The sequence below is a fragment of the Aedes albopictus genome, chromosome 3, assembly GCF_035046485.1.
Source record: "Aedes albopictus strain Foshan chromosome 3, AalbF5, whole genome shotgun sequence".
In the NCBI taxonomy this organism is placed as follows: Eukaryota; Metazoa; Arthropoda; class Insecta; order Diptera; family Culicidae; genus Aedes; species Aedes albopictus.
The window spans coordinates 128,631,862-128,659,858 of NC_085138.1; the positions used below are offsets into that span (position 1 = coordinate 128,631,862).

General features: G+C 40.9%; 1 protein-coding gene and 1 long non-coding RNA gene across 3 annotated transcripts in view; both read right to left on the reverse strand.

Moving 5' to 3' along the window:
- LOC109416447 (diacylglycerol kinase eta) overlaps positions 1-27,997 on the reverse strand; it is a 403,302-nt gene that overhangs the window by 134,732 nt on the left and 240,573 nt on the right. The gene's annotated exons all lie outside the window — the stretch shown is intronic.
- LOC134289398 (uncharacterized) lies at positions 5,328-7,198 on the reverse strand. The gene is made up of 2 exons (XR_009998503.1): positions 6,880-7,198; positions 5,328-5,509 (listed from the first exon to the last, which is right to left on the reverse strand). It is a non-coding gene; the product is annotated as an uncharacterized LOC134289398 (long non-coding RNA).

The following is a 27,997-nucleotide window of genomic DNA, read 5'->3' on the forward strand; positions in this document are numbered from 1 at the left end:
TTCCTGGAAAACCTAGCAATGGCCTTGATAAAAGAACATGTTCAGGTACGAGCCAGAATCCCGAAGCTCTCACATGATACCAAGCAGTTGTTGCATCGCATGGTGCCAGTTGAAGAAGAGGAACCAACACTACAGGGAAGAACAAAAGGACGATATAAGACTTCCATGGTAACTTTAAATGGAATACATCAAGAAAACTGAGGACTTTCTTTTATTTTTTATAGTCTTCGAAACAGGTTCCTCCAGGGTACATTCCGGTGGCCACGGGTTGGCCAGGGACACAGATCGGAAAAATAGTGTAAAATTCTATGACATGATGCACATGATTGGAGCGTGGGCTATCACAGAAGTTTCCATGATATATCATGTAAAAGTCATAAAATATCATGTAAACTTCCATTATATGTCATGTAATTCGGCATGACTCTGTGTGTTTACATGACATATAACACAAGTTTGCATGATATATCATGTAAATCATCATAACACTAAGTTTTCATGACTAAACTGAAGTTTACATGACGTGTAAATCTCATTTAGGGGATTCACTAAACAGCGTAAACTGATTAAACTGATCAAACGTCGCAATCACCAAGGCAATCTTTGATTATTTCATTCGCAAATTCATGAAACACTTCGATACTTTAGCAGAAAATCACGGCTTACGCAGTTATTTAATCTGTTTAGTGAATACCCCTATTATGTTTATCTGTGGAGGTCACTGGTCCTTTTAACAGTTCAACAGTGTTCACGGAACAGGTTCCCTGGGGGGCATTCCGACGCCCGCGTCTGGACCAGATCAAGTGGGCCAGTTCCACATGTCCACTACCAGACGCGCGTCATCCAGCTGGACATATTTGCCGAAGATACCAACATTCTATCTAGTAAAGCATCGAAACCATTATTGAAAGAACATACCGTGTACTCAGTACACGATGCGACCGCTGGTGTAACTTTTTTTGGCGCGACTGATGGAGGGTTAATTGAAGGACTTTCTTTGCCTGCCATTGCATATATTAGGGGAACTGCGGGCATAACACCCCCCGGGGGCAAAACGCCTTCACGCGATTTCATCATATTGTGGAGGTTTCCTTTAGATACAAGCAAACTTGATCTAAAACTGAGCAGGTTAATGAGCATGAGCATGGCATGAGCATGAGATGACCGTACAATTCGTAGTTGCTACTCCGTTACTGACCAGAACAGTCAACATTGCACAGGGAACCAAAAGGATGGGGCCTGGGTGTAGCTTTCCATCCTCAATGTGCAATTTTGAAGGTTCAAAACTTAATATTGTCAGTACCGGCGCCGGCCACGTTCTTACGGTCATCGGGGAAGGGAAGGAATGTTGGTGTGACATCCGTTGCTACTAGAGATCGTGTGTACCTCCGCATCCCCACGGTTATTGATCTAAAACTGAGCAGGTTAAGCCCAAGAACGGCTGCCATTGTCGACAGAAAAGCGTGAAAACAACGATTTTCCACATTTGGGAAGATTCCCTAATTTGCAGCGCACAGAAATTAAGACATTGCGCGCTGATTATATGGAACCAAGCCATTCAACCACCACGCGCCTCCTACTCCTTCATTTGCCGCTGGAAAAAGTTCGATGGAGCCTCATGGTATTCCACATCAAGTCAAAGCGGAAAATGCCAGCGGGCGTTTTCCCTCTTGCAGTTTCCCAGCACCTAAAAAGTAACATTTTTTTAATTGTTTATTTGAATGGGAAATTTTGTGGGTACGCAGATCAAAAGTTGAAGTCTCTTAGGTAAAGGAGTAAACTGCTCCCCAAGGCAGAATACGACCTTAAAATAAGCATCTTTTGAGGTTTATGACCACATATGCTTAGCCGGAGCGTTATGCCCCTTTTTCCCCTACTCATGACACGAATGCCACAATAATGGTAAGGTGTCGGTAATAAATAGTAATAATAATAATAATTGCATGAAATTGTATATTATAAGGCAAGCACAATGATACACTATGCCCAAAGAGTCGAGACAATTTTCATGACCAGGACCGGAATAGAACCCGCCATCTCTGGATTAGCCCTAACCACTAGGCTAACTGAAGTCCCCAATTCATTCTCTACATGTGTATGAAAACCGATTTTGAAAATATTTTGTCGTCATTTAATGGAGTCGATCCAGACGCCTAGATATTGAGAAGACATGCTATGAGTGATTGCATTATACAGCGTAACAAAAATTAACTTTTGGTCTGTCTCAAGACCAAATTTATGTGTCTCTGACAGATTTTGGGCTGTGAATCCGAATCCGGGCTCAGATTAGCTCCAGCACGTCACAACTTTGAGCTATACCTCAATTTATAGGGCAAAATATGAAATTTTGGGCTTTTTTGACTGCACGCCATCAAGCATTGACATATTTTTTTGACTATTGTCATGGAAATATCTAAATTAACGACTCATGCAAAATATTTCATTTTACCAAATCGAATTTGTTAGTTTTAAGCGATTCGCCTTGACCAAGTTCTTAAACTTGCATGGGTATGCGGAAGCATATCGCTCAAAGTTGTCGATCAAACCATGTTTCGATCACGGATTGAGGGGTTTCCTACGAACCGACGGACTTGGCACTGACCGACGGCATGCCTGAAGCGCGCTACTAATGATCAGTTCGGGCAGAAACCGATACTTTTCTCGCGGTGGAAGAACTTCTACCGATTGCTCACAGTCGATAATTGCTTCCACGTACTTCCTCCATTCAATGTACTTCGTGAGGTCGTAAGCGATGTCGATAGACAAGTAGTAGGTGATCAATACCATGGAAATCTCGAAAGCCTCCATATACAATTCAGCGATAACACCACATCGCCCTATCCCCAGCTCCCCGCCATACTAAAATTGGTAGGTTCAAGATCTTGCGCTTGCTTTAGGGAATTGCGCGACACCGTTCGCTGTTTGTATAGCTTTGACACTGTGCTATGGAAGAAAGGACTTTTTAACTCGTTTATTGTTCGGGCGATGGATATGAACATGATTTGCATATGTAGAGAAGACGAAAAATGCAGATCGAAAGGTATTTAAGGACAGACTTGTTAGAAAACCAAAATAACCGCCACTATGGCCGACTTTTTCTCCTACTCACGATTTTAAGCGCACGAACCTCATGAAAAACAAAACCAGTGCATCTGATCTTCTTATTTTAAGCTTATTACAAGTGAGTAAGAACAAAATAAAAATTACATTGTTGTTCGAAGCTTGCTTCTTGATGTTTGTGCATCTAAAGTTCTGATTAATAGGAGGATAGGGATCAGCCAAAGATTGATAGCATGACCTCCTGCATGCGATTCTGAAACGGTAGAAACTAGACTATCAAGCCCGTTTTCTGTGCATTACGATATTCGAAAGTTCTCCTTTCTTCTTCGCCAACGCCAACGGTTGACACAAAATGTCTTCAACTAAAACAAAATACCGACAATCAAGTAACAATTTCACCTTAGATCTATTGGATGCCACAGTACATATAACTGAACCGAGTGCACCTTAACCTTAACCAATTTAAGCTTAATTCCTCGAATGACATCGATGACGTCTTTTGTAAACCCTGCTGTCATCTGTCCGATACCGTATTGCGTGTGCTGCGTAGGTCCCAACACTAAGACCAAGCGCCATCTCCGCTGGGAAATATCGATAAATCAGATTAGTCGTCGTCGTCGTCGCCATATCGCAAAACGTAATTTCTCCGGCGGAGTAATTAATTCCGAGTTTCATCCAGTCAAGCCAAATACAGCAGTGAACGCAGGCTGGCAATAAATTGATCGGCTTTGGTTATGACCTTATCCGGTCTTAAACGAAGGGAGGAGAGACAGGTATCAAGAACAATCGGTTGGAGTAACATCGTGGGCTTTTCGTCTTACCACCGGTTTGTACGGGTTTTGCGAAAGGAATTATGTGTTTACGATCTGTGCATTAATCACCTGATTCAATTTGTAACAGTCCGCTCTTCCGACAAGCCCTTGGTTACTCGGTGTTAAGCCTGAAGAAACTTGGCTGTCATCGCCTTTTAATTGATAGGTTTTATGGTAATAGCAGCCGTAAAAGGTATTGTGTTATAATTTAATAAAGAGCGAGAAATTTCCTAGATGGTTTCACGGAATCTAACATAAAAATGCAACTATTTATAAATCTCAGTAACACTGACGTTGCAAGCTGGAAAACTATTAGGGATAAATCACGTACACTATGAATTGGTATTTGACCCCAGCATTGAAGAACTGGTAAGTATTGAATCAACTTTTCAACCATAGTGCAACAATAATGACAATGTCGCAATCTGCATTTTGGCTGAAAAATGGTAAATAAAGAACCTGGAAGGAGCGTCCAACAAAGCCTGGTCCTCACAAGTTCTAAATGTGATATCAAAATCTTTCACCGACTTCATCGCGAAGGTTGGTTTCGACAACTTGGACGCCATGGTCTCGAAATGAGCTGTTTGCAGAGTTTTGTGGCAACAATGACATGGACTGCTCTCTCACCATCAACCAGTGCATAAAGTGACATGAGATTCTTGTGATGGTGTCACGGAAAATCAAATCGATCACATCTGCATCAGCCGGAAATGGAGACGAAGCCTTCTTGATGTACAGAACAAACGTGGCGTCGACATTGCGTACGACCATCATCCTCTAATCGACGAGATCCGGCTGCGTATTGCGAGGATCATCGAGAGGAAGAGAAAATCAGGCATCGGTTCAACACACGCCGATTGGAAGATGTTGCGGTGAAAAGGTCGTTCATCGAGGAGCTGCAGAACCGGGCTGCTGGATATTCCGGAAGGTGGAAGCGTAGAAGATCAATGTAGGGCCATCAAGAATGCTTTCATCGCCACCGGCGAGAATAATTTGGGTGAGCTACGCACCTCCAGAAATCAGTGGATCACAGATGATACCAGGAGGAAGATAGAGGAGAGAAGGAACGTCAAAGCCGCGATAGTGTGAGCGAAAACACGAGGAGCCAAAGCCGCAGATCGCCAGCGCTACTCAGAACATGAAAAGGAAGTGTAACGCTCATGTAGACGGGATAACAGAGCGTGGACGAACTCCCTAGCCGATGAAGGTGCACAAAATCAGAATCCAACAGGCCCAGTTTTCACAAAGAATTAAAGGAAATCGACAGAAATTTCACCTGGCCACAGGACAAGGTGATGTCGGGCAATCGTCTAGGATAAATAACTTTAAATTCGACCCTCTGCACCACCATGGGTGCTCACTCAGGACTGAAACTAAGATCCTTATCTGGTGCAATTTCCGAAGAATCTCTCATAAGCGATTAAGAGCAGGTTTGATCTTTCTCAAATAAAAGACATGCAATTAGAACCTTACTTTATTCAATATGATACATATTATATGGTAACTGTGTAAACTTTTCATGAACTTATGTTTGTTTAATCATCATTCTGAAGAATTTCAACTCAACTCCACTTCTGTGTTTCATCCAGTAAATGTTCTTCCAGCTGTGTTGCTTGCGGAATGGTCCGTTTGGGTTACTATTAGAAAAAAAAAACAACTCTTCATTAGTTGCCTGTGTCTATTATGTACCGTAAGTTCAGGTGAAACTGATCATGTTTAACACTTTTTAACGATAATTTTTTGTTTAATTTCTTTGCGATATATTTGGTCAGCTTGTTTTAAGTTCAAAGCGTTATTTTTTGACAAGTGGAAAAGTCGAACAGTTATACCTCAATGGCCAATTTCACCCGAAATCATGGTACTATCATCTACAATTCAAGGGCTCGCCCTCACAAAAACTTGTTTTTTTTTCTATTCCTAAAGGAATTCTCAGAGAAACTGCTTGAGAAATTTGCAGTGGAACTTCCAGAAGAATTTGTAATCAAACACCCCAGATGAAACTTCAGCAATTCCCAGAGGAACTTCTCAAAAAAATGTTGGAGGAACTCCTGGAACAATTCAAGGAGAAACTCCTTAAAGAAGTTAAAAGAACGTGAGAAATTATCAGAAGAATTCCCCGAGAAATACATAGTAGAATTTATAGAAGAACTCCCAGTGGAACTTATTGATTATAATCAAAATATTATTATAATTATTATAATTATTATAATAATAGATAATAACTAGCTGTCCCCGGCAAACTATGTTTTGCCTACTGCGTTTTTGACGTTTCAAGTTCCCAGCCAAGTCCAAGTCCCCGTTCAAAATGTACCTATGAAAACCCGATTTTCAAAAACTCTCAATTTTCCCATGTTTTTTGCCTCATAAACCTTCCTTGGGTGAAAACTAACGGAACGAAACTTAGACGACCTAAATCGGAGCATCCGTTCGCAAGTTATGCGCGGTCCCACGTATGCCACTGCATTTTTATATAGATAATAATTATTATCCAGTGGAACTTCGAAAGAAATTACCAGTGGAATTCCTGAAAGAACTCTGTGAGGAACTCTTGGAAAAATGATCAGTGGAATTCCCCAGAGGAAACTCCTGGAATTCCACCAGGTACTTCTAGAAGAACTCTCGAAGGAGCTCCTGGAAGAATTTATTGTAGAACTGATTGAGGAAATCCCAGTGGAACTCCTTGAAGAATGATCAGTTGGACTCCCAGCGAATCTCTTAGAAGAATTATCGGTGCAAATTCCTGGAAAAAAAACTCCAGTAGTTCCGGAAGGATCTTCTACTAGAATTCCCGGAGGATCTTCTAGAGGAATCGCCAGAGGAATTCCTGGAGAAACTCCCGTGAACTTTCAGTGAATCTCCTGAATAACTTCCCAATGGAACTTCTAGAAGTCCTCCCTGTGGAACTCCTTATTCAAATCTGCACAGCGATTGTGATAATCGCTACAAAAATCGTAACATGTTTAGCACACTTTTAGAATGTGTTATAACAATAAGTAGATATACTTACGTGCCGCCACAATGAGCATACCACCTTTGTCTCGTGCACAATTGCGGCCAAACTTATCATTATCACTATCCCGCGTTGTGAACCTTTGTTTCTCTCCAGATCTCATCGAATCGCCCGTAGATCCTGCAAACTCTCCAAGTCGTTTCAGCTCATACTTCTCATCCTCATTACCAACAGCAAAACTGTTATAACTGGCATAATTATAATTGCCATCGATGTCCACGAACTCCACCATCAAGGTCATATTTTTATTCTTCATCAACTGGTGCAACCTTTCGAGCCCGATCCAGTGCTCGCCATCAACTTTTCCGAAACCATCCTTATAGGGTATGTGTGCCATTAGTAATCTCATGCTCCCATTTTCATCCTATTCGAAAACAAGCGATTGCGGCACCGATTGACTCCGTTCTTTTTGTTTTCATAAGTGCTCACTTCTAACAAAAAATACAAAAATAAGAAACAAAACAAACAGCGCTTCAATCCTTTGTTTTTCATAGGATGAAAATGGGAGCCACATGCTTAATAAGGGAACCAATACCCTACTCCGCCCAGTCACGGTAGAAATCAACCGATCCATCGAAACGATACTGAACTACGAGCCACCCGCCACCATATGTCACCTGTTCACAGAAACCCTCGAAGGCTTGTTCGTTGCCATCGGGTTGCAGTAGATATGTTCCCGAAATTTTCGATGGTTCTTGCGAACATGACTGGAAAATCGAACGGGGGAAAAACCGTTTCTCCACTGTCTGTTCCATCTTGGCTAGTTTCTGCTCAAGAATTTCCAATTTGGTAATCAGCAACTCGAACCCAAAGCAGCCTCCGCCAGGAATCTCTTGTATCAAGGATTCATCTTCGCTTTCTACCGGTTGAATCGTACAACAGACTGCTATCGCAACAGTCACAACAACAAACTTGGATGTCATTTTTTTTTCGGAGGAGTAACGACAAAAGTGCGACAAGATCGTCTTGTCGGAACCGTTGAATAAACTAAAGCAGTGAGCTGCTAGACGCTGTGATATTTATACCCTCAAATGTGGTACAGTATGACCCATGAAAAATGCGACAATTTTCAAAGACATCGTTTCCCCTACTTTCAACCGATTATGTTTGCATTTATCTATTGCATAGTACAGTAGAGCACTTATCTGACAAAGGTACAGAAACATTGACCAATTTCATTCACATACCTCTGGAAATATAACATTGAACATAATGGATATCGAAATCGTTCTATTGGACAGGAATGAAAAGAAAATGTCTTATGAATTACGAGACGTGTTCTGGAAATTAAAAAATGCTAGTTTTCAGAAAATATTGTGTTTGAAGCATGAAACTGTTTTAAATTACTAAGTATTTGTGCCTACTAAAAAGTAAGGTTCACAGACCTTCATTATCAAGAAATTGCTGTGAAAATTTTTCAAACAGTTGAGTTTTTTTCATTGATTTATTTAAAATACGGATTTCGATGATTGGTCCTTAAACATTTTCAAATATTTTTTTTTTAAATTTTCCAAATGGTATCTTAAGAAGATCATATTCCTACATAGTTTCCACGTGTCTGAAAATGTTCATCTTAATTTTTTTCGCTCTATTAATAGGAAAATTGAATCTTTTTTTTAATTTGTAACAATTTTTGGGTATCCGATGCACGTAACCAATGAATATTTTGACCTAAATTTGAGAAATCCTGTATGACAATTGTATCTTCCTGCAAACAAATTTTATACATAAGAAATTATAAGAAATAATTAAAAAAAATCATAAAAGCCTGCAACAATTGGTTTGTCGCATTTTGTTACGGTTGTACTGTATATGTCGAGCAACGTAGTCTATTTGCAACTGTCTAGTCTAGTCTAGTGATCTGAATAAACCATATAACACATACACCTATGACACGATCTATGCGGGAAACACCCAGAAGTCAAAAAAAAAAAACGACTTTGGGTAATTTCAACAGTTATGTTCCCTTCGCCGTGCTAGGGTTTTGCCGTCCAAATTTCTTGAAACTTGAACTTAAGATTCAGTTTCTTTGAGAAAGTTTGAGTTTAACAGGTTATAGAAAACAACCCATTAGAAAAAATGAAGCTGCCGACAGTATATTATTTGAGTTCCCCTACCCCAAATGTGTTATCAATTGCTTCAATTATGTTATCAATTGGGAACAAATGTGCTAGACTTTTGCGAATATTTCATCCATTTAGATTCATGTGGCGTCCTTTTCGCGTGCGCTTATAGGTTTTAAACCTGACCATTCTGAATTTGAGAAGATCTGGCAGCAAAATAAAAATTCATTTCAACAACCGAAAATAAAATCTAATATTTTTAAAATATTTTTTTTATCCATAAATTCTCCATGTGCAGTAAACTACATTACATGTCGCTATAGCACAATATTAGTACTCAGCACTTTACGCATTTTATCAACCAAATTGCTACATATCGAAAACCACTTTAATAACAAGCAAATTCGTATTCCAGCGAAAGCTTATCAAGGCTAATACTACAAGGTTACTAAACTGAAATAAGTTTCGTTATTTTTCATAATTTGACACGGGCCGCACCTTATTTTTTACTCTATCGAGAGAATCTCGAAAGATTGTAAAAATTACTCAAGATTTTCTTCATAACTAGTTAGCTACAACACCAAGCTTTGGATTGAGAACAATTTTGAAACATATCTCTTCAGTTTTTATTGATTGTTAGGCAAATGTTGTGCACAAATGCGAGACAAGCGATTTTTAAGTTTTATTCTTTGATTAAAATAATTTCTTTTTACAAAATATGCCTTCTCAAGTAAGTTCCATTGTTTAAAATACTACCGAAAAAGCACATCAATAGGAAAACCTGCCTCCGTTTTTTTTTTAGCTTAGACTCTCTTCAAAAGTTAGGATATAGGGTAAGTGTACCAGTTATCGCAATAGTGGTCCCCTATTTGGCCATAGTGGAGATTTAGAAAGTTTTCAAGCTTTGTCGTATTATGAAAGTTTTAGCAGCAAGGATTTAAATGTATCTTGTCATGAAACCTCTTGAAATGATGCAAAATTTTGAAATATCTCAAACAACCACTATGGCCAAATAGGGAACCACTATGGCGATAACTGGTACACTCAGCCTAGTCAATATACGAAAGTTCTAGAATGTGGATAATTAATTCCTCAAGTGTTTCATTCAAATGTTTAAATCCTTGGAGAAATTTATAGAGTAATCTCTGAAAAAAATCTTTGAGGAATCTCTGATGGAAAACCTGGAGGGACCTTTGAAGGAATCCCTGTTGAAATGCCTGGAAGAATCCATGATACAACTCCTTGAATGAACTCGTTGATGAATCCCCCAGCTAACACAAAGTCTTACATGATGTTGAATGGGATGCTAATGTGGAGGCCTTATGCGTACATACTTCCATTTAACCGCGTGTAAAGTGAACGTATATCAACTCCACTTTTGCATCCTATTCAACAGCACATGCGATCATGTGTGGACTGGGCCCTGAGAGAACTTCTGGAGAAATCCCTGTATGCATTTCTGAAGATACCTCTGAAGAAACTGCCGGGGTCTGTCTGTCTGTCTGTCTGTCTGTCTGTCTGTCTGTCTGTCTGTCTGTCTGTCTGTCTGTCTGTCTGTCTGTCTGTCTGTCTGTCTGTCTGTCTGTCTGTCTGTCTGTCTGTCTGTCTGTCTGTCTGTCTGTCTGTCTGTCTGTCTGTCTGTCTGTCTGTCTGTCTGTCTGTCTGTCTGTCTGTCTGTCTGTCTGTCTGTCTGTCTGTCTGTCTGTCTGTCTGTCTGTCTGTCTGTCTGTCTGTCTGTCTGTCTGTCTGTCTGTCTGTCTGTCTGTCTGTCTGTCTGTCTGTCTGTCTGTCTGTCTGTCTGTCTGTCTGTCTGTCTGTCTGTCTGTCTGTCTGTCTGTCTGTCTGTCTGTCTGTCTGTCTGTCTGTCTGTCTGTCTGTCTGTCTGTCTGTCTGTCTGTCTGTCTGTCTGTCTGTCTGTCTGTCTGTCTGTCTGTCTGTCTGTCTGTCTGTCTGTCTGTCTGTCTGTCTGTCTGTCTGTCTGTCTGTCTGTCTGTCTGTCTGTCTGTCTGTCTGTCTGTCTGTCTGTCTGTCTGTCTGTCTGTCTGTCTGTCTGTCTGTCTGTCTGTCTGTCTGTCTGTCTGTCTGTCTGTCTGTCTGTCTGTCTGTCTGTCTGTCTGTCTGTCTGTCTGTCTGTCTGTCTGTCTGTCTGTCTGTCTGTCTGTCTGTCTGTCTGTCTGTCTGTCTGTCTGTCTGTCTGTCTGTCTGTCTGTCTGTCTGTCTGTCTGTCTGTCTGTCTGTCTGTCTGTCTGTCTGTCTGTCTGTCTGTCTGTCTGTCTGTCTGTCTGTCTGTCTGTCTGTCTGTCTGTCTGTCTGTCTGTCTGTCTGTCTGTCTGTCTGTCTGTCTGTCTGTCTGTCTGTCTGTCTGTCTGTCTGTCTGTCTGTCTGTCTGTCTGTCTGTCTGTCTGTCTGTCTGTCTGTCTGTCTGTCTGTCTGTCTGTCTGTCTGTCTGTCTGTCTGTCTGTCTGTCTGTCTGTCTGTCTGTCTGTCTGTCTGTCTGTCTGTCTGTCTGTCTGTCTGTCTGTCTGTCTGTCTGTCTGTCTGTCTGTCTGTCTGTCTGTCTGTCTGTCTGTCTGTCTGTCTGTCTGTCTGTCTGTCTGTCTGTCTGTCTGTCTGTCTGTCTGTCTGTCTGTCTGTCTGTCTGTCTGTCTGTCTGTCTGTCTGTCTGTCTGTCTGTCTGTCTGTCTGTCTGTCTGTCTGTCTGTCTGTCTGTCTGTCTGTCTGTCTGTCTGTCTGTCTGTCTGTCTGTCTGTCTGTCTGTCTGTCTGTCTGTCTGTCTGTCTGTCTGTCTGTCTGTCTGTCTGTCTGTCTGTCTGTCTGTCTGTCTGTCTGTCTGTCTGTCTGTCTGTCTGTCTGTCTGTCTGTCTGTCTGTCTGTCTGTCTGTCTGTCTGTCTGTCTGTCTGTCTGTCTGTCTGTCTGTCTGTCTGTCTGTCTGTCTGTCTGTCTGTCTGTCTGTCTGTCTGTCTGTCTGTCTGTCTGTCTGTCTGTCTGTCTGTCTGTCTGTCTGTCTGTCTGTCTGTCTGTCTGTCTGTCTGTCTGTCTGTCTGTCTGTCTGTCTGTCTGTCTGTCTGTCTGTCTGTCTGTCTGTCTGTCTGTCTGTCTGTCTGTCTGTCTGTCTGTCTGTCTGTCTGTCTGTCTGTCTGTCTGTCTGTCTGTCTGTCTGTCTGTCTGTCTGTCTGTCTGTCTGTCTGTCTGTCTGTCTGTCTGTCTGTCTGTCTGTCTGTCTGTCTGTCTGTCTGTCTGTCTGTCTGTCTGTCTGTCTGTCTGTCTGTCTGTCTGTCTGTCTGTCTGTCTGTCTGTCTGTCTGTCTGTCTGTCTGTCTGTCTGTCTGTCTGTCTGTCTGTCTGTCTGTCTGTCTGTCTGTCTGTCTGTCTGTCTGTCTGTCTGTCTGTCTGTCTGTCTGTCTGTCTGTCTGTCTGTCTGTCTGTCTGTCTGTCTGTCTGTCTGTCTGTCTGTCTGTCTGTCTGTCTGTCTGTCTGTCTGTCTGTCTGTCTGTCTGTCTGTCTGTCTGTCTGTCTGTCTGTCTGTCTGTCTGTCTGTCTGTCTGTCTGTCTGTCTGTCTGTCTGTCTGTCTGTCTGTCTGTCTGTCTGTCTGTCTGTCTGTCTGTTATTGGTAAAATCTTAAGCACACCAATGTAAAACGGGCCCGATACACTGATTTCCAGCATCATGCGGTAAATGATACCCTCCTTATCTGAAACTGTAGAGATTTCTGCAGTTTGTTTCGAAAATTCATTCGAATCCATCCACTCTGAGCCAAAGATATTGAATTTATTCGCGTTTTGTATCTATTTTTTCCCATTGTGTAATGGTGCATTTTCATCTATTACATCTATTGAAAATGCATTTTGGTAACATTTCAGTCGAAAAGTGCTCGATTGCCATCCATTATGAGTTGCCATTCGCCGATATCCAAATTTCCGGATCCGTTACAGCTAGAGGCTCGGAAGAGGTTCAGGTGTCAGATGCTCTCGGGGCAAGAGCAATTGACGAAACATTGCCAGTGCTGAAGCTGGGATCGAACGCATGATCATCTGTTTATGAAGCGAAGGTGTGACCACTGTGCGACGGGTCCCAGCATTATGTTTCTAAATTTTGTTGAAAATAATTATTGCAAAAATAATTACCATTCTCGACAGGAAAAACTATTCAGAAGATACCTTGATTTTTCCTCTACATGTGTATGGAAACTAAATTTTAAAATAACTCAATCAAAGTGAAAATTTTCGGTAATCGTAATACCAATCCATGTGGTCAACGATCATATGTACAGATGAGTAAATTATTGGTTGAATTGAGGAAAATATCCACAGTTCAAGTGAGAATTCTTCGTTATTCGATAAAAAAAAAATCCCAAAAACTTTCATTTCCTAAGTGGAGCTGTTATAGAAATTCTTGCTGGTTTTCGAAAAAAAAAGTTTGATAAAATATAGGAGTACTTGCTTCCTGCAAGAGACTTTTCAAGGAACAATTCTTCAATGAACTACAAGAAGAATGATATTTTCGATGATCCAACGATTTCCAAATTGAGTGAACATTTCAGTCAATTTGGTGAGCTCAATTCTCGCCAAAATATGCCCCAGCTGGAAATAGAACATCCCAGATCAAAGCGATTCGAATATTAACTGAATTAAAAATATGCCAGTAACCTATAAATAGAAAAAAAATACGATTGAAAGACACTTGACATTCCGGGAGGATATAACGTACATACTTCGAACGGTTCATTTCGTCAATCAAATATTCAAACGTCTCCTTTTCGGCCTCGTTTCCGTGAATGATGGATATCGAAGGGAATGTTTTTTTTTTCTTGAATGGGAAATGGAAAAAGCTAATACGGTTGAGCTCTACCTCGATTCGATTGTCTAGATAAGAGTGCCGCCTCCGGAATCAAGTTATCTGGAAATAAATCTTGGTGATTTTCCATTCATGAATGAAATAAGAGAAGAGTCCGCTAATTTACCTAGTAAGATTTACTCACTATGATTGCTGTTCCAAAAGTTGTCTGCGAAAGTTACTGTTTTCACTGGAACTACAACTTTACATATGGACGACAAGTAGTCACCACAAGACAAACATAGTCACAAACACAAAACTAAGCTATAAATAAACCGAAACAACACTTCACATCCAGAAGTCTGTCAAAGTTTGATTGATGGGACCGTTCGATCAGTCGAGTACTATAAATTTCCTTTGCAGTCCCCTTTTTCCCCGAAGAACCACGACGAACAGAAGTTTCCCTCGCGGCAACCAACGTAAGGTATGGTACGATTGCTCTGCGGCACCAAATTGATTCAATTGTCAGGAGATAAGACTTCTAGGGGGTTGGGGTTGCACTGCTGCTGCAGCAACGGCGCCGTTTCCGGTAATCGAAAAATTTGACCAATTTTCGTAACTTTCCACCGGGGAATGGAAAAGAACGGCAAAAGGAACGTAATTCTAGGTACTCGGAATTGGAATACTAACGGGGAGAGGGAGACTTACTTGGAGTTCGATTTGCTACTGTTTGTTTGGGGGCATACCTGAAAGAAAGAGATAAATACTATTATTTAAAAGCTGCATTTTATGAACGATGAATGTTTGCTTAGAAATGTGTTAATTTATTAATAGCCCTGTGATCTATTATTTTAAGTCGATAATAGTGTCATCAACGTAGGAATGTACGTCAATGAAGTGAAATTGAGGGATTGATTATGCATTCACTCGCCCACTGCATTTCGGACATTGCATAGGAAGATTTTCATCAATGGGCTAGGTTCGGGAACAGGCCGCAGTCAGAATTGTCAAATTACGCCTCTAGTGAGCTCTGATATCACTGGCCCATGACAAAAAATATTGTTGACAACAATATGTTGAACGCTCGGTAGCTTCTCGCCAGTCAGCATAGTTTATGTCATGGGTTCGCAGCTGTGAGTTCGTTCGAGAGTGGCAAATAGTGGTTGATGTTTTTGTCTACTATCGAGAATACTCGATGCAGATACAAGAAAATAACAAAATAAATTTCTTTCCATCGACATTTTCTCAAGATAGGGATTGAGCTCTTTTTGCAGAAATTCCTAAAACATGATTTTCTGACAAAGTTCATTTCATTTATTTAGTAAACATCAAATTCAAGATAATACTGAATCAACAATTTGCCGCCATAATACTCGATTTGCAGCTGCAGCTCTTCATCGTCGGTCACGCCCAACACTCGCCAGATCACGGTCCACCTGGTCCGCCCATCGTGCTCTCTGCGCTCCCCGCCTTCTTGCACCAACCGGATGGTTAGCAAACACCAGCTTTGCAGGGTTGTTGTCCGGCATTCTTGCAACATGCCCTGCCCATCGTATCCGGCTTTGGCCACTTTCTGGATGCTGGGTTCACCGTAAAGTGCAGCGAGCTCGTGGTTCATCCTTCTCCGCCACACACCGTTCTCCTGTACGCCGTCGAAGATCGTCCTTAGCACCCGCCGCTCGAAAACTCCGAGTGCTTGCAGGTCCTCCTCGAGCATCGTCCATGTCTCGTGTCCGTAGAAACCCACCGGTCTTATTAGCGTCTTGTACATGGTACATTTGCTGCGGGGGTGAATCTTTTTCGACCGCAATTTCTTCTGGAGCCCATAGTAGGCACGACTTCCACTGATGATGCGCCTTCGTATTTCACGGCTCACGTTATTGTCAGCCGTTAGCAAGGAACCGAGGTAGACGAACTCTTCTACCACCTCGAAATTATCCCCGTCTATCGTAACATTGCTGCCAAGGCTTGTCCTGTCTCGCTCAGTTCCACCTACCAGCATGTACTTTGTCTTAGCCGCATTCACCACCAGTCCGACCTTTGCTGCTTCACGTTTCAGGCGGGTGTACAGTTCTGCCACCGTTCCACATGTTCTAGCAATAATATCCATGCCATCCGCAAAACAGACAAATTGGCCGGATTTCGTAAAGATCGTACCCCGGCTGTTGAGCCCGGCTCGTCGCATAACAACTTCCAGGGCGATGTTGAATAGTAGGCAGGAAAGTCCATCACCTTGTCGTAGTCCCCGTCGAGATTCGAATGAACTGGATAGTTCACCCGAAATCCTTACGCTGTTCTGCACACCGTCCATCGTTGCTCTTATCAGTCTGGTGAGCTTCCCGGGAAAGCTGTTCTCGTCCATGATTTTCCATAGCTCTGTGCGGTCGATACTGTCGTATGCCGCTTTGAAGTCGATGAACAGGTGGTGCGTTGGGACCTGGTATTCACGGCATTTCTGGAGGATTTGCCGTACGGTGAAGATCTGGTCCGTAGTCGACTTGCCGTCGATGAAACCGGCTTGGTAACTTCCCACGAACTCATTTACTTTAGGTGAAAGACGACGGAAGATGATCTGGGATAGCACTTTGTAGGCGGCGTTCAAAATGGTGATCGCTCGAAAGTTCTCACACATTAACTTGTCGCCTTTCTTGTGGATGGGACAGATTATCCCTTCCTTCCACTCCTCCGGTAGCTGTTCGGTTTCCCAGATCTTGACTGGTGCAGACAGGTGGCCAACTTTTCCGGGCCCATCTTGATGAGTTCTGCTGCGATACCGTCCTTACCAGCCGCTTTGTTGTTTTTGAGCTGGTGGATGGCATCCTTAACTTCCCTCAGCGTGGGAGTTGGTTCGTTCCCGTCCTCTGCTGCACCAACATAGTCATTTCCTCCGCTGCCTTGGTCCTCCGTGCCTACATTCTCTTCGCCATTCAGGTGCTCGTCGAAGTGCTGCTTCCACCTTTCGATCACCTCACGTTTGTCCGTCAGGAGGCTCCCGTCCTTATCCCTGCAGATTTCGGCTTGCGGCACGTAGCCTTTGCGGGATGCGTTGAGCTTCTGATAGAACTTACGTGTTTCTTGTGAACGGCACAGAAGTTCCATTTCCTCGCACTCCGCTTCTTCCAAGCGGCGCTTTTTCTCCCGGAAGAGACGGGTCTGCTGCTTCCGCTTCTGTCTGTATCGCTCCACATTCTATCGGGTTCCATGCTGCAGCATTACCGCCCGCGCTGCATCCTTCTCCTCCAGAACCGCTTTGCACTCCTCATCGAACCAATCGTTTCGTCGACTCCGTTCTACGTACCCGATAGTGCTCTCGGCTGCGTTGTTAATGGCTGCTTTGACTATACTCCAGCAGTCCTCTAGAGGGGCCACATCGAGCACACCCTCGTCCGGCAACGCTGCCTCGAGATTCTGTGCTTCCGGTTGCTTCAGTCGCTCTAGATCGTACCGGGGCGGCCGCCGGTAATGTACGTTGTTAATAACGGAGAGTTTTGGGCGCAGTTTAACCATCACCAGGTAGTGATCAGAGTCGATACACTCCGTCCTTATTTTACGTCCACTATCGGGGGGGCGTAAATCAAATTGGACGTAAAAAAAATCACAGTACTTACCTAATTTCGTCAAAATACCAATGTTAGATGCAAGTTTACCTTCTCCATGTGTTCAGCAAAGTTTGAGTACTGACCAAGGGCTATCATGTGTGGCCATTCACTGTTCGAAATTTTGACCTCAGATGGCAACACTGATCGATCTACATAAAATAGTCCATTATCTGGGGGTGTTGCTTCAAGGCACCGGTAAACGTAGTTACCAAGTAAAGTTTTAGACTTCCCTAACTCGTGATCCAAAGCAGATAGAAAAGTGCCGTCTACGGCAAAGTTGTTCAGAAGGAAAAGAACATTCTGTTGATTTACCAATTAGTTGAAGATTTCGCCGCTAGGTGGCGCTAGTTATCAAGTGAAGTTTTAGACTTTTCTATCTCGCAATCCAAAGCAGATAGAAAAGTGCCGTTTTCGGCAAAGTTGTTCAGAAGAATAAGAGCATTCTGTTGATTTACCAATTAGTTGGAGATTTCGCCGCTAGGTGGCGCTAGTTATCAAGTGAAGTTTTAGACTTTTCTATCTCGCGATCCAAAGCAGATAGAAAAGTGCCGTCTACGGCAAAGTTGTTCAGAAGGATAAGAACATTCTGTTGATTTACCAATTAGTTGAAGATTTCGCCGCTAGGTGGCGCTAGTTATTAAGTGAAGTTTTAGACTTTTTTATCTCGCAATCCAAAGCAGATAGAAAAGTGCCGTCTTCGGCAAAATTGTTCAGAAGAATAAGAGCATTCTGTTGATTTACCAATTAGTTGGAGATTTCGCCGCTAGGTGGCGCTAGTTATCAAGTGAAGTTTTAGACTTTTCTATCTCGCGATCCAAAGCAGATAGAAAAGTGCCGTCTACGGCAAAGTTGTTCAGAAGGATAAGAACATTCTGTTGATTTACCAATTAGTTGAAGATTTCGCCGCTAGGTGGCGCTAGTTATTAAGTGAAGTTTTAGACGTCTCTAACTCGTGATCCAAAGCAATTAGTTGGAGATTTCACCGCTAGGTGGCGCTAGTTATCAAGTAGAATTTGAGACTTTTCTATCTCGCGATCCAAAGCAGATACAAAAGTGCCATTTTCGGCAAAGTTGTTCAGAAGGATAAGAGCATTCTGTTGATTTACCAATTAGTTGGAGATTTCGCCGCTAGGTGGCGCTAGTTATCAAGTGAAGTTTTAGACGTCTCTAACTCGTGATCCAAAGCAGATAGAAATGTGCCGTCTTCGGTAAAGTTGTTCAGAAGTATAAAAGCATTCTGCTGATTTACCAATTAGTTGAAGATTTCGCCGCTAGGTGGCGCTAGTATCAAGTGAAGTTTTAGACTTTTCTATCTCGCGATCCAAAGCAGATAGAAAAGTGCCGTCTACGGCAAAGTTGTTCAGAAGAATAAGAACATTCTGTTGATTTACCAATTAGTTGAAGATTTCGCCGCTAGGTGGCGCTAGTTATTAAGTGAAGTTTTAGACTTTTCTATCTCGCGATCCGAAGCAGATAGAAAAGTGCCGTCTTCGGCAAAGTTGTTCAGAAGAATAAGAGCATTATGTTGATTTACCAATTAGTTGGAGATTTCGCCGCTAGGTGGCGCTAGTTATCAAGTGAAGTTTTAGACTTTTCTATCTCGCAATCCAAAGCAGATAGAAAAGTGCCGTCTTCGGCAAAGTTGTTCAGAAAAATAAGAGCATTATGTTGATTTACCAATTAGTTGGAGATTTCTCCGCTAGGTGGCGCTAGTTTTCAAGTGAAGTTTTAGTTAGACGTCTCTAACTCGTGATCCAAAGCAGATAGAAATGTGCCGTCTTCGGAAAAGTTGTTCAGAAGTATAAAAGCATTCTCTTGATTTATCGATTAGTTGGAGATTTCATCGCTAGGTGGCGCTAGTTATCAAGTAGAATTTGAGACTTTTCTATCTCGCGATCCAAAGCAGATACAAAAGTGCCATTTTCGGCAAAGTTGTTCAGAAGGATAAGAGCATTCTGTTGATTTACCAATTAGTTGGAGATTTCGCCGCTAGGTGGCGCTAGTTAACAAGAAATGTTTTAGACGTCTCTAACTCGTGATCCAAAGCAGATAGAAATGTGCCGTCTTCGGCAAAGTTGTTCAGAAGTATAAAAACATTCTCTTGCTTTATCAATTAGTTGAAGATTTCACCGCTAGGTGGCGCTAGTTATCAATTAGAATTTGAGACTTTTCTATCTCGCGATCCAAAGCAGATACAAAAGTGCCATTTTCGGCAAAGTTGTTCAGAAGGATAAGAGCATTCTGTTGATTTACCAATTAGTTGGTGATTTCGCCGCTAGTCGGTGGTAATCATCAAAGTGTAGAATTAGCAGTAGTTAAAATATAGAAAAAAAAATAAAAAGGTGATCATCAAATAAAGTTCCAGACTTCCAAATTTTGGGGTCGAGAGTAGATAGAAAAGTGCCGTTTCGAATACCTTGTTCAGAAGGATAAGAACTATTTGTTTATCGGTTGACCGTGATGCCTTCTGTATACGTTTCAAGGTGTATTAAGTAGTGAAGCAAAAAATATGAATGGAAAATTTATTTTATTGTTCTCTTTCGTTTTAAATCCAGTGTTGACAGAAAATAAAAAAATAAACAACTTAATCGTACAACTGCCCTTATTTTAGTTAACCCATTCTCTCTTCATCGACCGAGCAATTTTTGGCAGCCAAAACAGTAACTGACTGCTGTTTGAAAAGCTGATTATATCGAAGCGTAACTCTCCCCAAATCAGCCCGAAATTCCACAGTTATTAATTGAAGGACTATCTTTGCCTGCCATTGCATGAATTTGTATATTGTGAGGCAAGCACAGCACTATCCCCAGGGAGAAAATTTTCCCGACCGGAACGGGAATCAAACCCACCTTCCCCGTTTGGCGATCCATAGCCTCAACCACTAGGGTAACTGGAGACCCCATTTGCATGCACGTAAGCAGTATCTCATGCCATAGTAGGCTGGGAGTAAAAACGAGCTTTTGTTTTTTGGTTTTGGTACTCGTGATTTGTCCACGCGCAGAAGTCGAAAAAAGCTATTTCAATCACCGTGTGAGTATCCCGGTGAAAATCGATTTTTTGAGATTTTTCATGTTTACATTTCTTAATAGTGTAGTTACCAACACGCATACGAAATTTTACATAGCGATCCGATCTGGAATTTGGTAATTGACCGATGAGAAACATGCTCATGAACAGGATAAATGGACGATATTCAAGACTTCCTTGCGTGGCGTAACTCGTAGCTCTCGGATGCGATTTGTAATCATGTGAGTTTTTTTTTCAGTGACCGAAGGATCTGAAAAGGAGGCCCTCGAAATATATTTTTGTGTAACAATGCACTGCAAATGAGGTGCATTACAACATTGTCGAACATTCGAATTGCCTATCTCACACCTGAATTGATATTTTTAACTTTATCTAAATCTGCATGGTCAGTGTTGCCAGTAATAACAGAATTTTTGTATCACAGTGTGAAATAACACACTGTAAATGAGGTGCACTACAACATTGTCGAACATTCGAATTGCCTATCTCACACCGGATTTGAGATATTGAGCTTTATATAAATCTGCATGGTCAGTGTTGCCAGCAATAACAGAATTTTTGTATCACAGTGCGAAATAATGCTCTGTAAATGAGGTGCATTACAACATTGCCGAACATTCGAACTGCCTATCTCACACCGGATTTGAGATATTGAGCATAATTTAAATCTGCATGGTCAGTGTTGCCAGCAATAACAGAATTTTTGTATCACAGTGCGAAATAATCCACTGTAAATGAGGGGCACTACAACATTGTCGAACATTCGAATTGCCTATCTCACACCGGATTTGAGATATTGAGCATTATTTAAATCTGCATGGTCAGTGTTGCCAGCAATAACAGATTTTTTATATCACAGTGTGAAATAATCCACTGTAAATGGGGTGCACTACAACATTGTCGAACATTCGAATTGCATATCTCACACCGGATTTGAGATATTGAGCTTTATATAAATCTGCATGGTCAGTGTTGCCAGCAATAACAGAATTTTTGTATCACAGTGCGAAATAATGCTCTGTAAATGAGGTGCACTACAACATTGCCGAACATTCAAACTGCCTATCTCACACCGGATTTGAGATATTGAGCATTATTTAAATCTGCATGGTCAGCGTTGCCAGCAATAACAGAATTTTTGTATCACAGTGCGAAATAATCCACTGTAAATGAGGTGCACTACAACATTGTCGAACATTCAAATTGCCTATCTCACACCGGATTTGAGATATTGAGCTTTATATAAATCTGCATGGTCAGTGTTGCCAGCAATAACAGAATTTGTGTATCACAGTGCGAAATAATGCTCTGTAAATGAGGTGCACTACAACATTGTCGAACATTCGAATTGCCTATCTCACACCGGATTTGAGATATTGAGCATTATTTAAATCTGCATGGTCAGTGTTGCCAGCAATAACAGATTTTTTATATCACAGTGTGAAATAATCCACTGTAAATGGGGTACACTACAACATTGTCGAACATTCGAATTGCCTATCTCACACCGGATTTGAGATATTGAGCTTTATATAAATCTGCATGGTCAGTGTTGCCAGCAATAACAGAATTGTTATGTCGGAGTGTGGAACAATGTACTGCAAACGAGGTGTACTACAATATTGTCGAAAATATGAATTGACACCCATATAAGTTATGCTGAAAAGTCTGATATATTGTGCACATTCATATGTATATATTTAGCAATATATGACTCTATTAGAACAGTGTTGCCATCTAAAAGTGTAAATAATAACAACCGAAGCTATCACTGGTTAGCTTTTGTTGTCCTTTCAAACTTTACAGAACATTATTTGTGTCTATTTAGAAAAACTATTTGATAATTTGAGCAAGCGTCCATTTCAATGGACGTTAATCAAAATTTTGGACGTAAAAAAGTGGACGTAAACTAATTCGGCGTAAAAAAAGTGGACGTAAAATAAGGTCGGAGTGTATTAGCGCCACGATAGGTCCTGGCGTCGATAATGTCGGAGAAGTGCCGTCCATCAATCAGAACGTGGTCGATTTGCGATTCCGTTTGTTATAGTGATCTCCAGGTGTAACGATACGGGAGGCTGTGCTGGAAAAAGGTGCTACGAATGGCCATGTTCTTGGAGGCGGCGAAATCGATGAGGCGTAGGCCATTTTCGTTCGTCAGCTGGTGGGCGCTGAACTTTCCAATCGTCGGTCTGAATTCCTCCTCCTGGCCTACCTGAGCGTTTAGATCCCCTATGATGATTTTGACTTCGTGGTTTGGGCAGCGGTCGTACTCGCGTTCGAGCTGCGCGTAAAATGCGTCTTTGTCATCATCAGTGCTTCCGGAGTGAGGGCTGTGCACGTTTATTATGCTAATGTTGAAGAATCGGCCCTTGATCCTCAACCTGCACATTCTTTCTTTTTTTTTTCAATTCATTTATTTTACAGGCTCATTCGTGCTTTGCACTTAACGGAGCCGATATTTCTGATATTTATTACAATAAATTTGGTTCAACCACAATAAAAACACTTAGCTTTTGCGAGCAGTTTTTTTCGGACGCAACATCTCCACTGATCCTGATGATGACGCAGAGAACTGGGCTCTCCTTTCATCCGCCGCTTGTTTGTTTACCGCTTCTTTGATCCTGTTGACGAATTTGGTCAACTTGATTGTAGCCTGCTCCTGTCTTGTTTTCCGTTCCTCTTCTTCCTGTTGGTCTACGCATTGCTCCGAGTTCAGACGCTGTACCCACTCCGCTTCCAAGATTTCTTCGTCCAGTACCTCTATAACTTCATGATCTTGATCCATTTCGATGGAATCATTCGCATTGGTCAACACTGGTCCAGATTCGACAATTCTGGCGTACGTGACAGGTCCCTGATTTCTTTTTCTTTGAGGTTTTCCTTTTTTTCGCTGTGGGCACGAATCCTTACGGTGTCCTTCCTCGTTGCATAAAAAGCATTTACCTTTGAGGCCATCATGGAAAATCCTCACTTTCAAGTTCGCAATCTCAAGTGCCGCCGGAATATCCTTTTCCATGTCAACATATGCACCTCGAACACCGGTGAGCAAATGGTCAAGGCCCAGACCAGCTGGAAATTTTTCCCGAACCATACTTGAAACGTGTCCGAAGTTGGCTAAAACAAGCAAAACATCGTTTTCGGGCACCTCCGGTGGGAGATCGAAAACGCGCACATATGCCACATTTCTGCCTGCTACGGACATATGCACCTCCACTACCTTTCCATTGGAATAATGGAATTTTAATTCTTCCGCATTCGACTTCATCGCCTTTTCCATCCCATCCATAGACTTAAACTTTATGCAAAGTAGTCTAGTTTGAGGCAATTTGTAAATTGCCTCCATATGCATGGGGTCGCACTTTAACCGTTTGACAAAATCCGCAACTTCTTCCCAAGAAGGTGGCGGGGTTCCAATCAGGAATCGAAACTGTAGGCTGTTACAAATAACTTCCATCGTGCCGTGAAGATCTTTTCTATTCAGCAGACAAAAACTACCGCTATCTTTTGTTATAAAAACCAGCACCAGCTAGGCAAAAAACAACAACCTAACGACACCGAGACCGACCTGCTGCTGCGTCCGATGCAGACTCGAGCCGAAAAGCAACTGCACATTCTTTCGTCGGTAGGCCACCAACCGATCACGCGCCTCTGCATGTCGCCCAGCACTATAAAAGCTATTCCCAGCTCGCGTGTGTTGCCGCAGCTCTGGTAGATGGTATGATTACCTCTAAACGTTCGCACCATAGATCCTGTCCAACACACCTCCTGCAGCTCTACGATTCCGAACCCGCGGTTCTTCAGTATATCGGCGAGTATGCGGGTGCTCCCGATGAAGTTGAGAGATCTACAGTTCCACGTACCGAGCTTCCAATCGCAAGTCCCTTTTCGTCGCTGTGGTCGTCGCCGTTGCTATCGGTTCGCATTCTTCTCTTGTTGATTTTCCGGTGCTAGTCTTTTTTACGGCTGGCTCGCAGGGCCTGACACCAACCCACTAACCCAGGGAGCTGGGCTTACTTTCCCGGAAGCTACGGGTTCTGCATTGGCATTCCCTCCAACTACAGTACTAAAAAGCTAGGCTCGAGCCAGTCTTCGCCGGGGGTGGTGTTTTTAATGGGCGCCCAGGAGCTAATATTTTACCTGAGCTTCCACCCCCTTCTGACAAAGTTCCTACTAGAATTTCCGATTTTTTGGTTGAACTTAGAAGGAATTGATAGCGCATTTCTTTAAGTAGTAACAGGTGAAATCATTAAAAATGTACACACATTTTTGATGAATTCTGGGAAGTTCTACCAAAAATCCTTCCACAGTTTTTTTTTTCATTTTTGCAAAAATCTTTCTAAAATTCGAAAATTGATAAGGATATCCTCCGTATGCAAGCTTAATTAACCTTTTAGTCAATTTCTCCGTGAATTCCCCCGACAATTTTTCTAAGGGACTTTTTCAACAGTTTCATGAGGAATTCATTTAATAATTCCGTTGAGAAATTTAACAGAAGTCTCACCGACAATTTCGTTTAAGGTGGTGCCATTTTCTGTTGAAAGCTTATTCCACAAATTGTAAAAACGTGTTTTCATCCATTCTTTAAGAAAATAAATAAGGAAATTCATGAAGAGGCAATTTCTCATTGTTATCATTAAAACAACCATTTATCAAAAAAAAAAAATATCCATGGCCATTGCTTCAGAAAATGTATGGATTCTGCAATATTTTTGGGTTTTAATTCAGTTATTCATTCGAAGAGTTTCTCCAAGAACTTTTCACGCAATTTTTGGTAATTGTCTTAGTAATTCCTCTATTTTTCTAAGCATTATTATCATTATTCATTTTAACTTGTAAATTTTGAAAGGCGGAAAAACACCTTTGAGTGATTTCCTCAAATTCTAAATCTCTCTCAAAAAGGCACAAAACCTCTTTGTCTTTACATGAAACGTTACAATAATAACTTATAATCAAAGGCTCACACGGAATTTTTAAAGCAGAATCATAGTAAATTCTTAAAGAAATTTTAAGAAATTTCTTTTTGATATATCCTAAATTTTCTTCAAGAATTGTTGCAGAAATTCGTCAGGACTTCTCGGCAGCTTTTTCCGCAAATTAGTTTCTTAACTTCTTTCCCTTTTTTTGTTTTTTTTTTTCAGAAATTCTCTGGCAATTAATTGAGAATCTTTTGAATCAATTTTATTGGGAACTACGCATGAAAATATTTCAGGAATTTTTCCGCATGTTTATTTGGAAAATCCCCAGATTTTTTTTTCCTATATCCCACCTAATGCATTAAGCTGACAAAGGCTCGCTGACGTAGTTTGGGTCAAAAATGACCCTAATGCAAAAAGTGTGTTAAGAATGATTCCTTCCATAGTTTGTTGAAGAATTCCTCCGCTTATGCATTTAAATTTCTTCGATAAGATTCCTAAGAATACCTCTGCTTTAAAAATGATTTCCAAAAGAAACTCCTAAACAAATTGCCGAAGAAACTTCGGAAGAAATTTCTTTGAAAAAAAATAGGATTAGATTTCGAATAAATTCCGTAAACGTATGTCCGACGAATTCCTGGAGACATTTTCCACAGAAATTTTCAAATGAGTCTGCTTAACAAATTGCCGGAGAAATTCCTTAAGAAAATTTCTTTGATGTCCTTGAAAAAAAAACGAAGAATTCCTAAAACAGATACCGGTACTTCGAGTTTTGACATTGTTTTAGAAATTCATTTGGGAACTGGCTCGCGCCTTTCTTCGGAAGAATATTTGGGGAAATTCCTCAGGTAGTTGCATCGAAACTTTTCCGGCTGTAGATGATGGAAGACAAAAGTTTTTTTTTTTGTTTGAGAATACCTACTACAATTTTCAGACAAGCTATTTCCCAGATGTTTTTTCAAAGCTTCTCCGTCAAGTTGTTCAAGAAATTTTCGAAATTATTTTTTAAGAAAAATGCCCTAAAGAACTTCCATACCAATTTCTTCAAATCCTTCGAAAATTATAATCTAGCTTACTTTTTTGAAATGCTCTCAAGGAGTTCTCCAGGTCAACTATAAAGAAATACCTGTAGAAGTAAATTAAACGTTTTTCCAACAGTTTCTTCTGGTATTTCTTAGGAAATTCTTTTAGAAACTCGTAGTTTATAAGGAAATGTTTCCGGCAACTTTTTCTTGAGAATTTTCAGACAATGACATTTGCAATGCTTTGGAATCTTTTATATGTTTTACAAAGGAACTTCCTTTAGGAAGTTTCTTGAAAAAAAAATCCTAATGCATTTTTTCAGAAACAAAGAACCAACCCTTTCGCTGATTATTTTCTTCAAGAGTTGCTCTGGTAATTTGTTCTGTAGTTTCCCAGGAGATTCCTCTAATGTATCAGTCAGGTTTCTTTTTTTTTTAATAAGAAATCCGACATTTTTTTAGAAGTTCATTTGTTTTTTCCTTAAGGTATTACTTTAATGATTTCTTCAACAATTCTTCCATGAATTCATTGAAAAAATCCTCAAGGTATTGCCGGAGAAGTTTTGTTTACGGAATTTAAGGAGGAATTCCCAAAAAAACAGCCAAATGCATTTTCAAACAAATGTAGTTTTCATGCGATTTCTGAAAAAATGCAGGACTAGTTCCTCAAAAAAATCGGTCATTATCTACTCAGTTCTAGCCATTCTTAGTATGGTGGTATGAACTATCAACCAAGCCGACCTGTTTCAGGTCGTACGGCAAAAGTTTCACGCATTCGATGTATTCGTTCAATACATGGCCTTTATGCTTGATTTCACCTTCTATAAGTTCTCACACTAGTTCGCAACCTGGCGAATACTATTATTTTTTTATCCACTTTGATCTTTACTACCTGACACTCTGAGTATAAAATTACCGATAAAGCCATAAAATGAATAACTTGATGTCACGGTCGATAAATCAGTAAAATTTGTAAACGACTTCCTGAAAAACTTTAAGATAAATTCTCAAGATTTCTCCAAATGGAGCTCTGAAAAATGACAGTTTTCAGTCGTATTTCCATGGCATTTTTCTTGAGGAATTCCCTTTGCTTTTAAAACGTTGTTCTGATTTTTTTACGAAAGTGGCTCAGGTTCCATCATAAAATTCTACGAGGCTTTTTTAGAAATTTGTATAGAGGTAACTCTTTTAGGAATTCCTACAAAAAGAAATTGTCAGAAAAATCCCAAATAGAAATTCTGGATGAGTTCTTGAAAAAAATGTTGCCGGCTAACTATCCCAAGAAATATGTTGAAGTGGTTTGTAACGCAGGAATTACATTAAACATAACACAAATGGAAGACTTATTCGTAAACGTTCCCTTAGGAAATTCTTGATAAAATGTCCGAATACAAACGAAGAAATTTCAAAGAAAATTATTAGAACTACAAAGAAAGTTTGCAATGGAAATCCTGAAGTAATTTTCAAAACAATTCGTGAAGAAAGTTCCTTTGGATCATTTTTATGAGGCCAGAGGAATTTTATTCAAATCTCAAAAGAAACTATGAGCAACAAATGCTGAGGAGTTTTTGGTAAAATTGCGGAGAAATTTCTAAGTAATATGCTGGATAAAATACTAAAAAAAACGAAACACTGTTCAAAAATATTGTCGCAGACATTCTTGATGAAATGGCCGGAAGAATTCCTCAAAAAAATATCTGAAGTATTCCTTAACAAA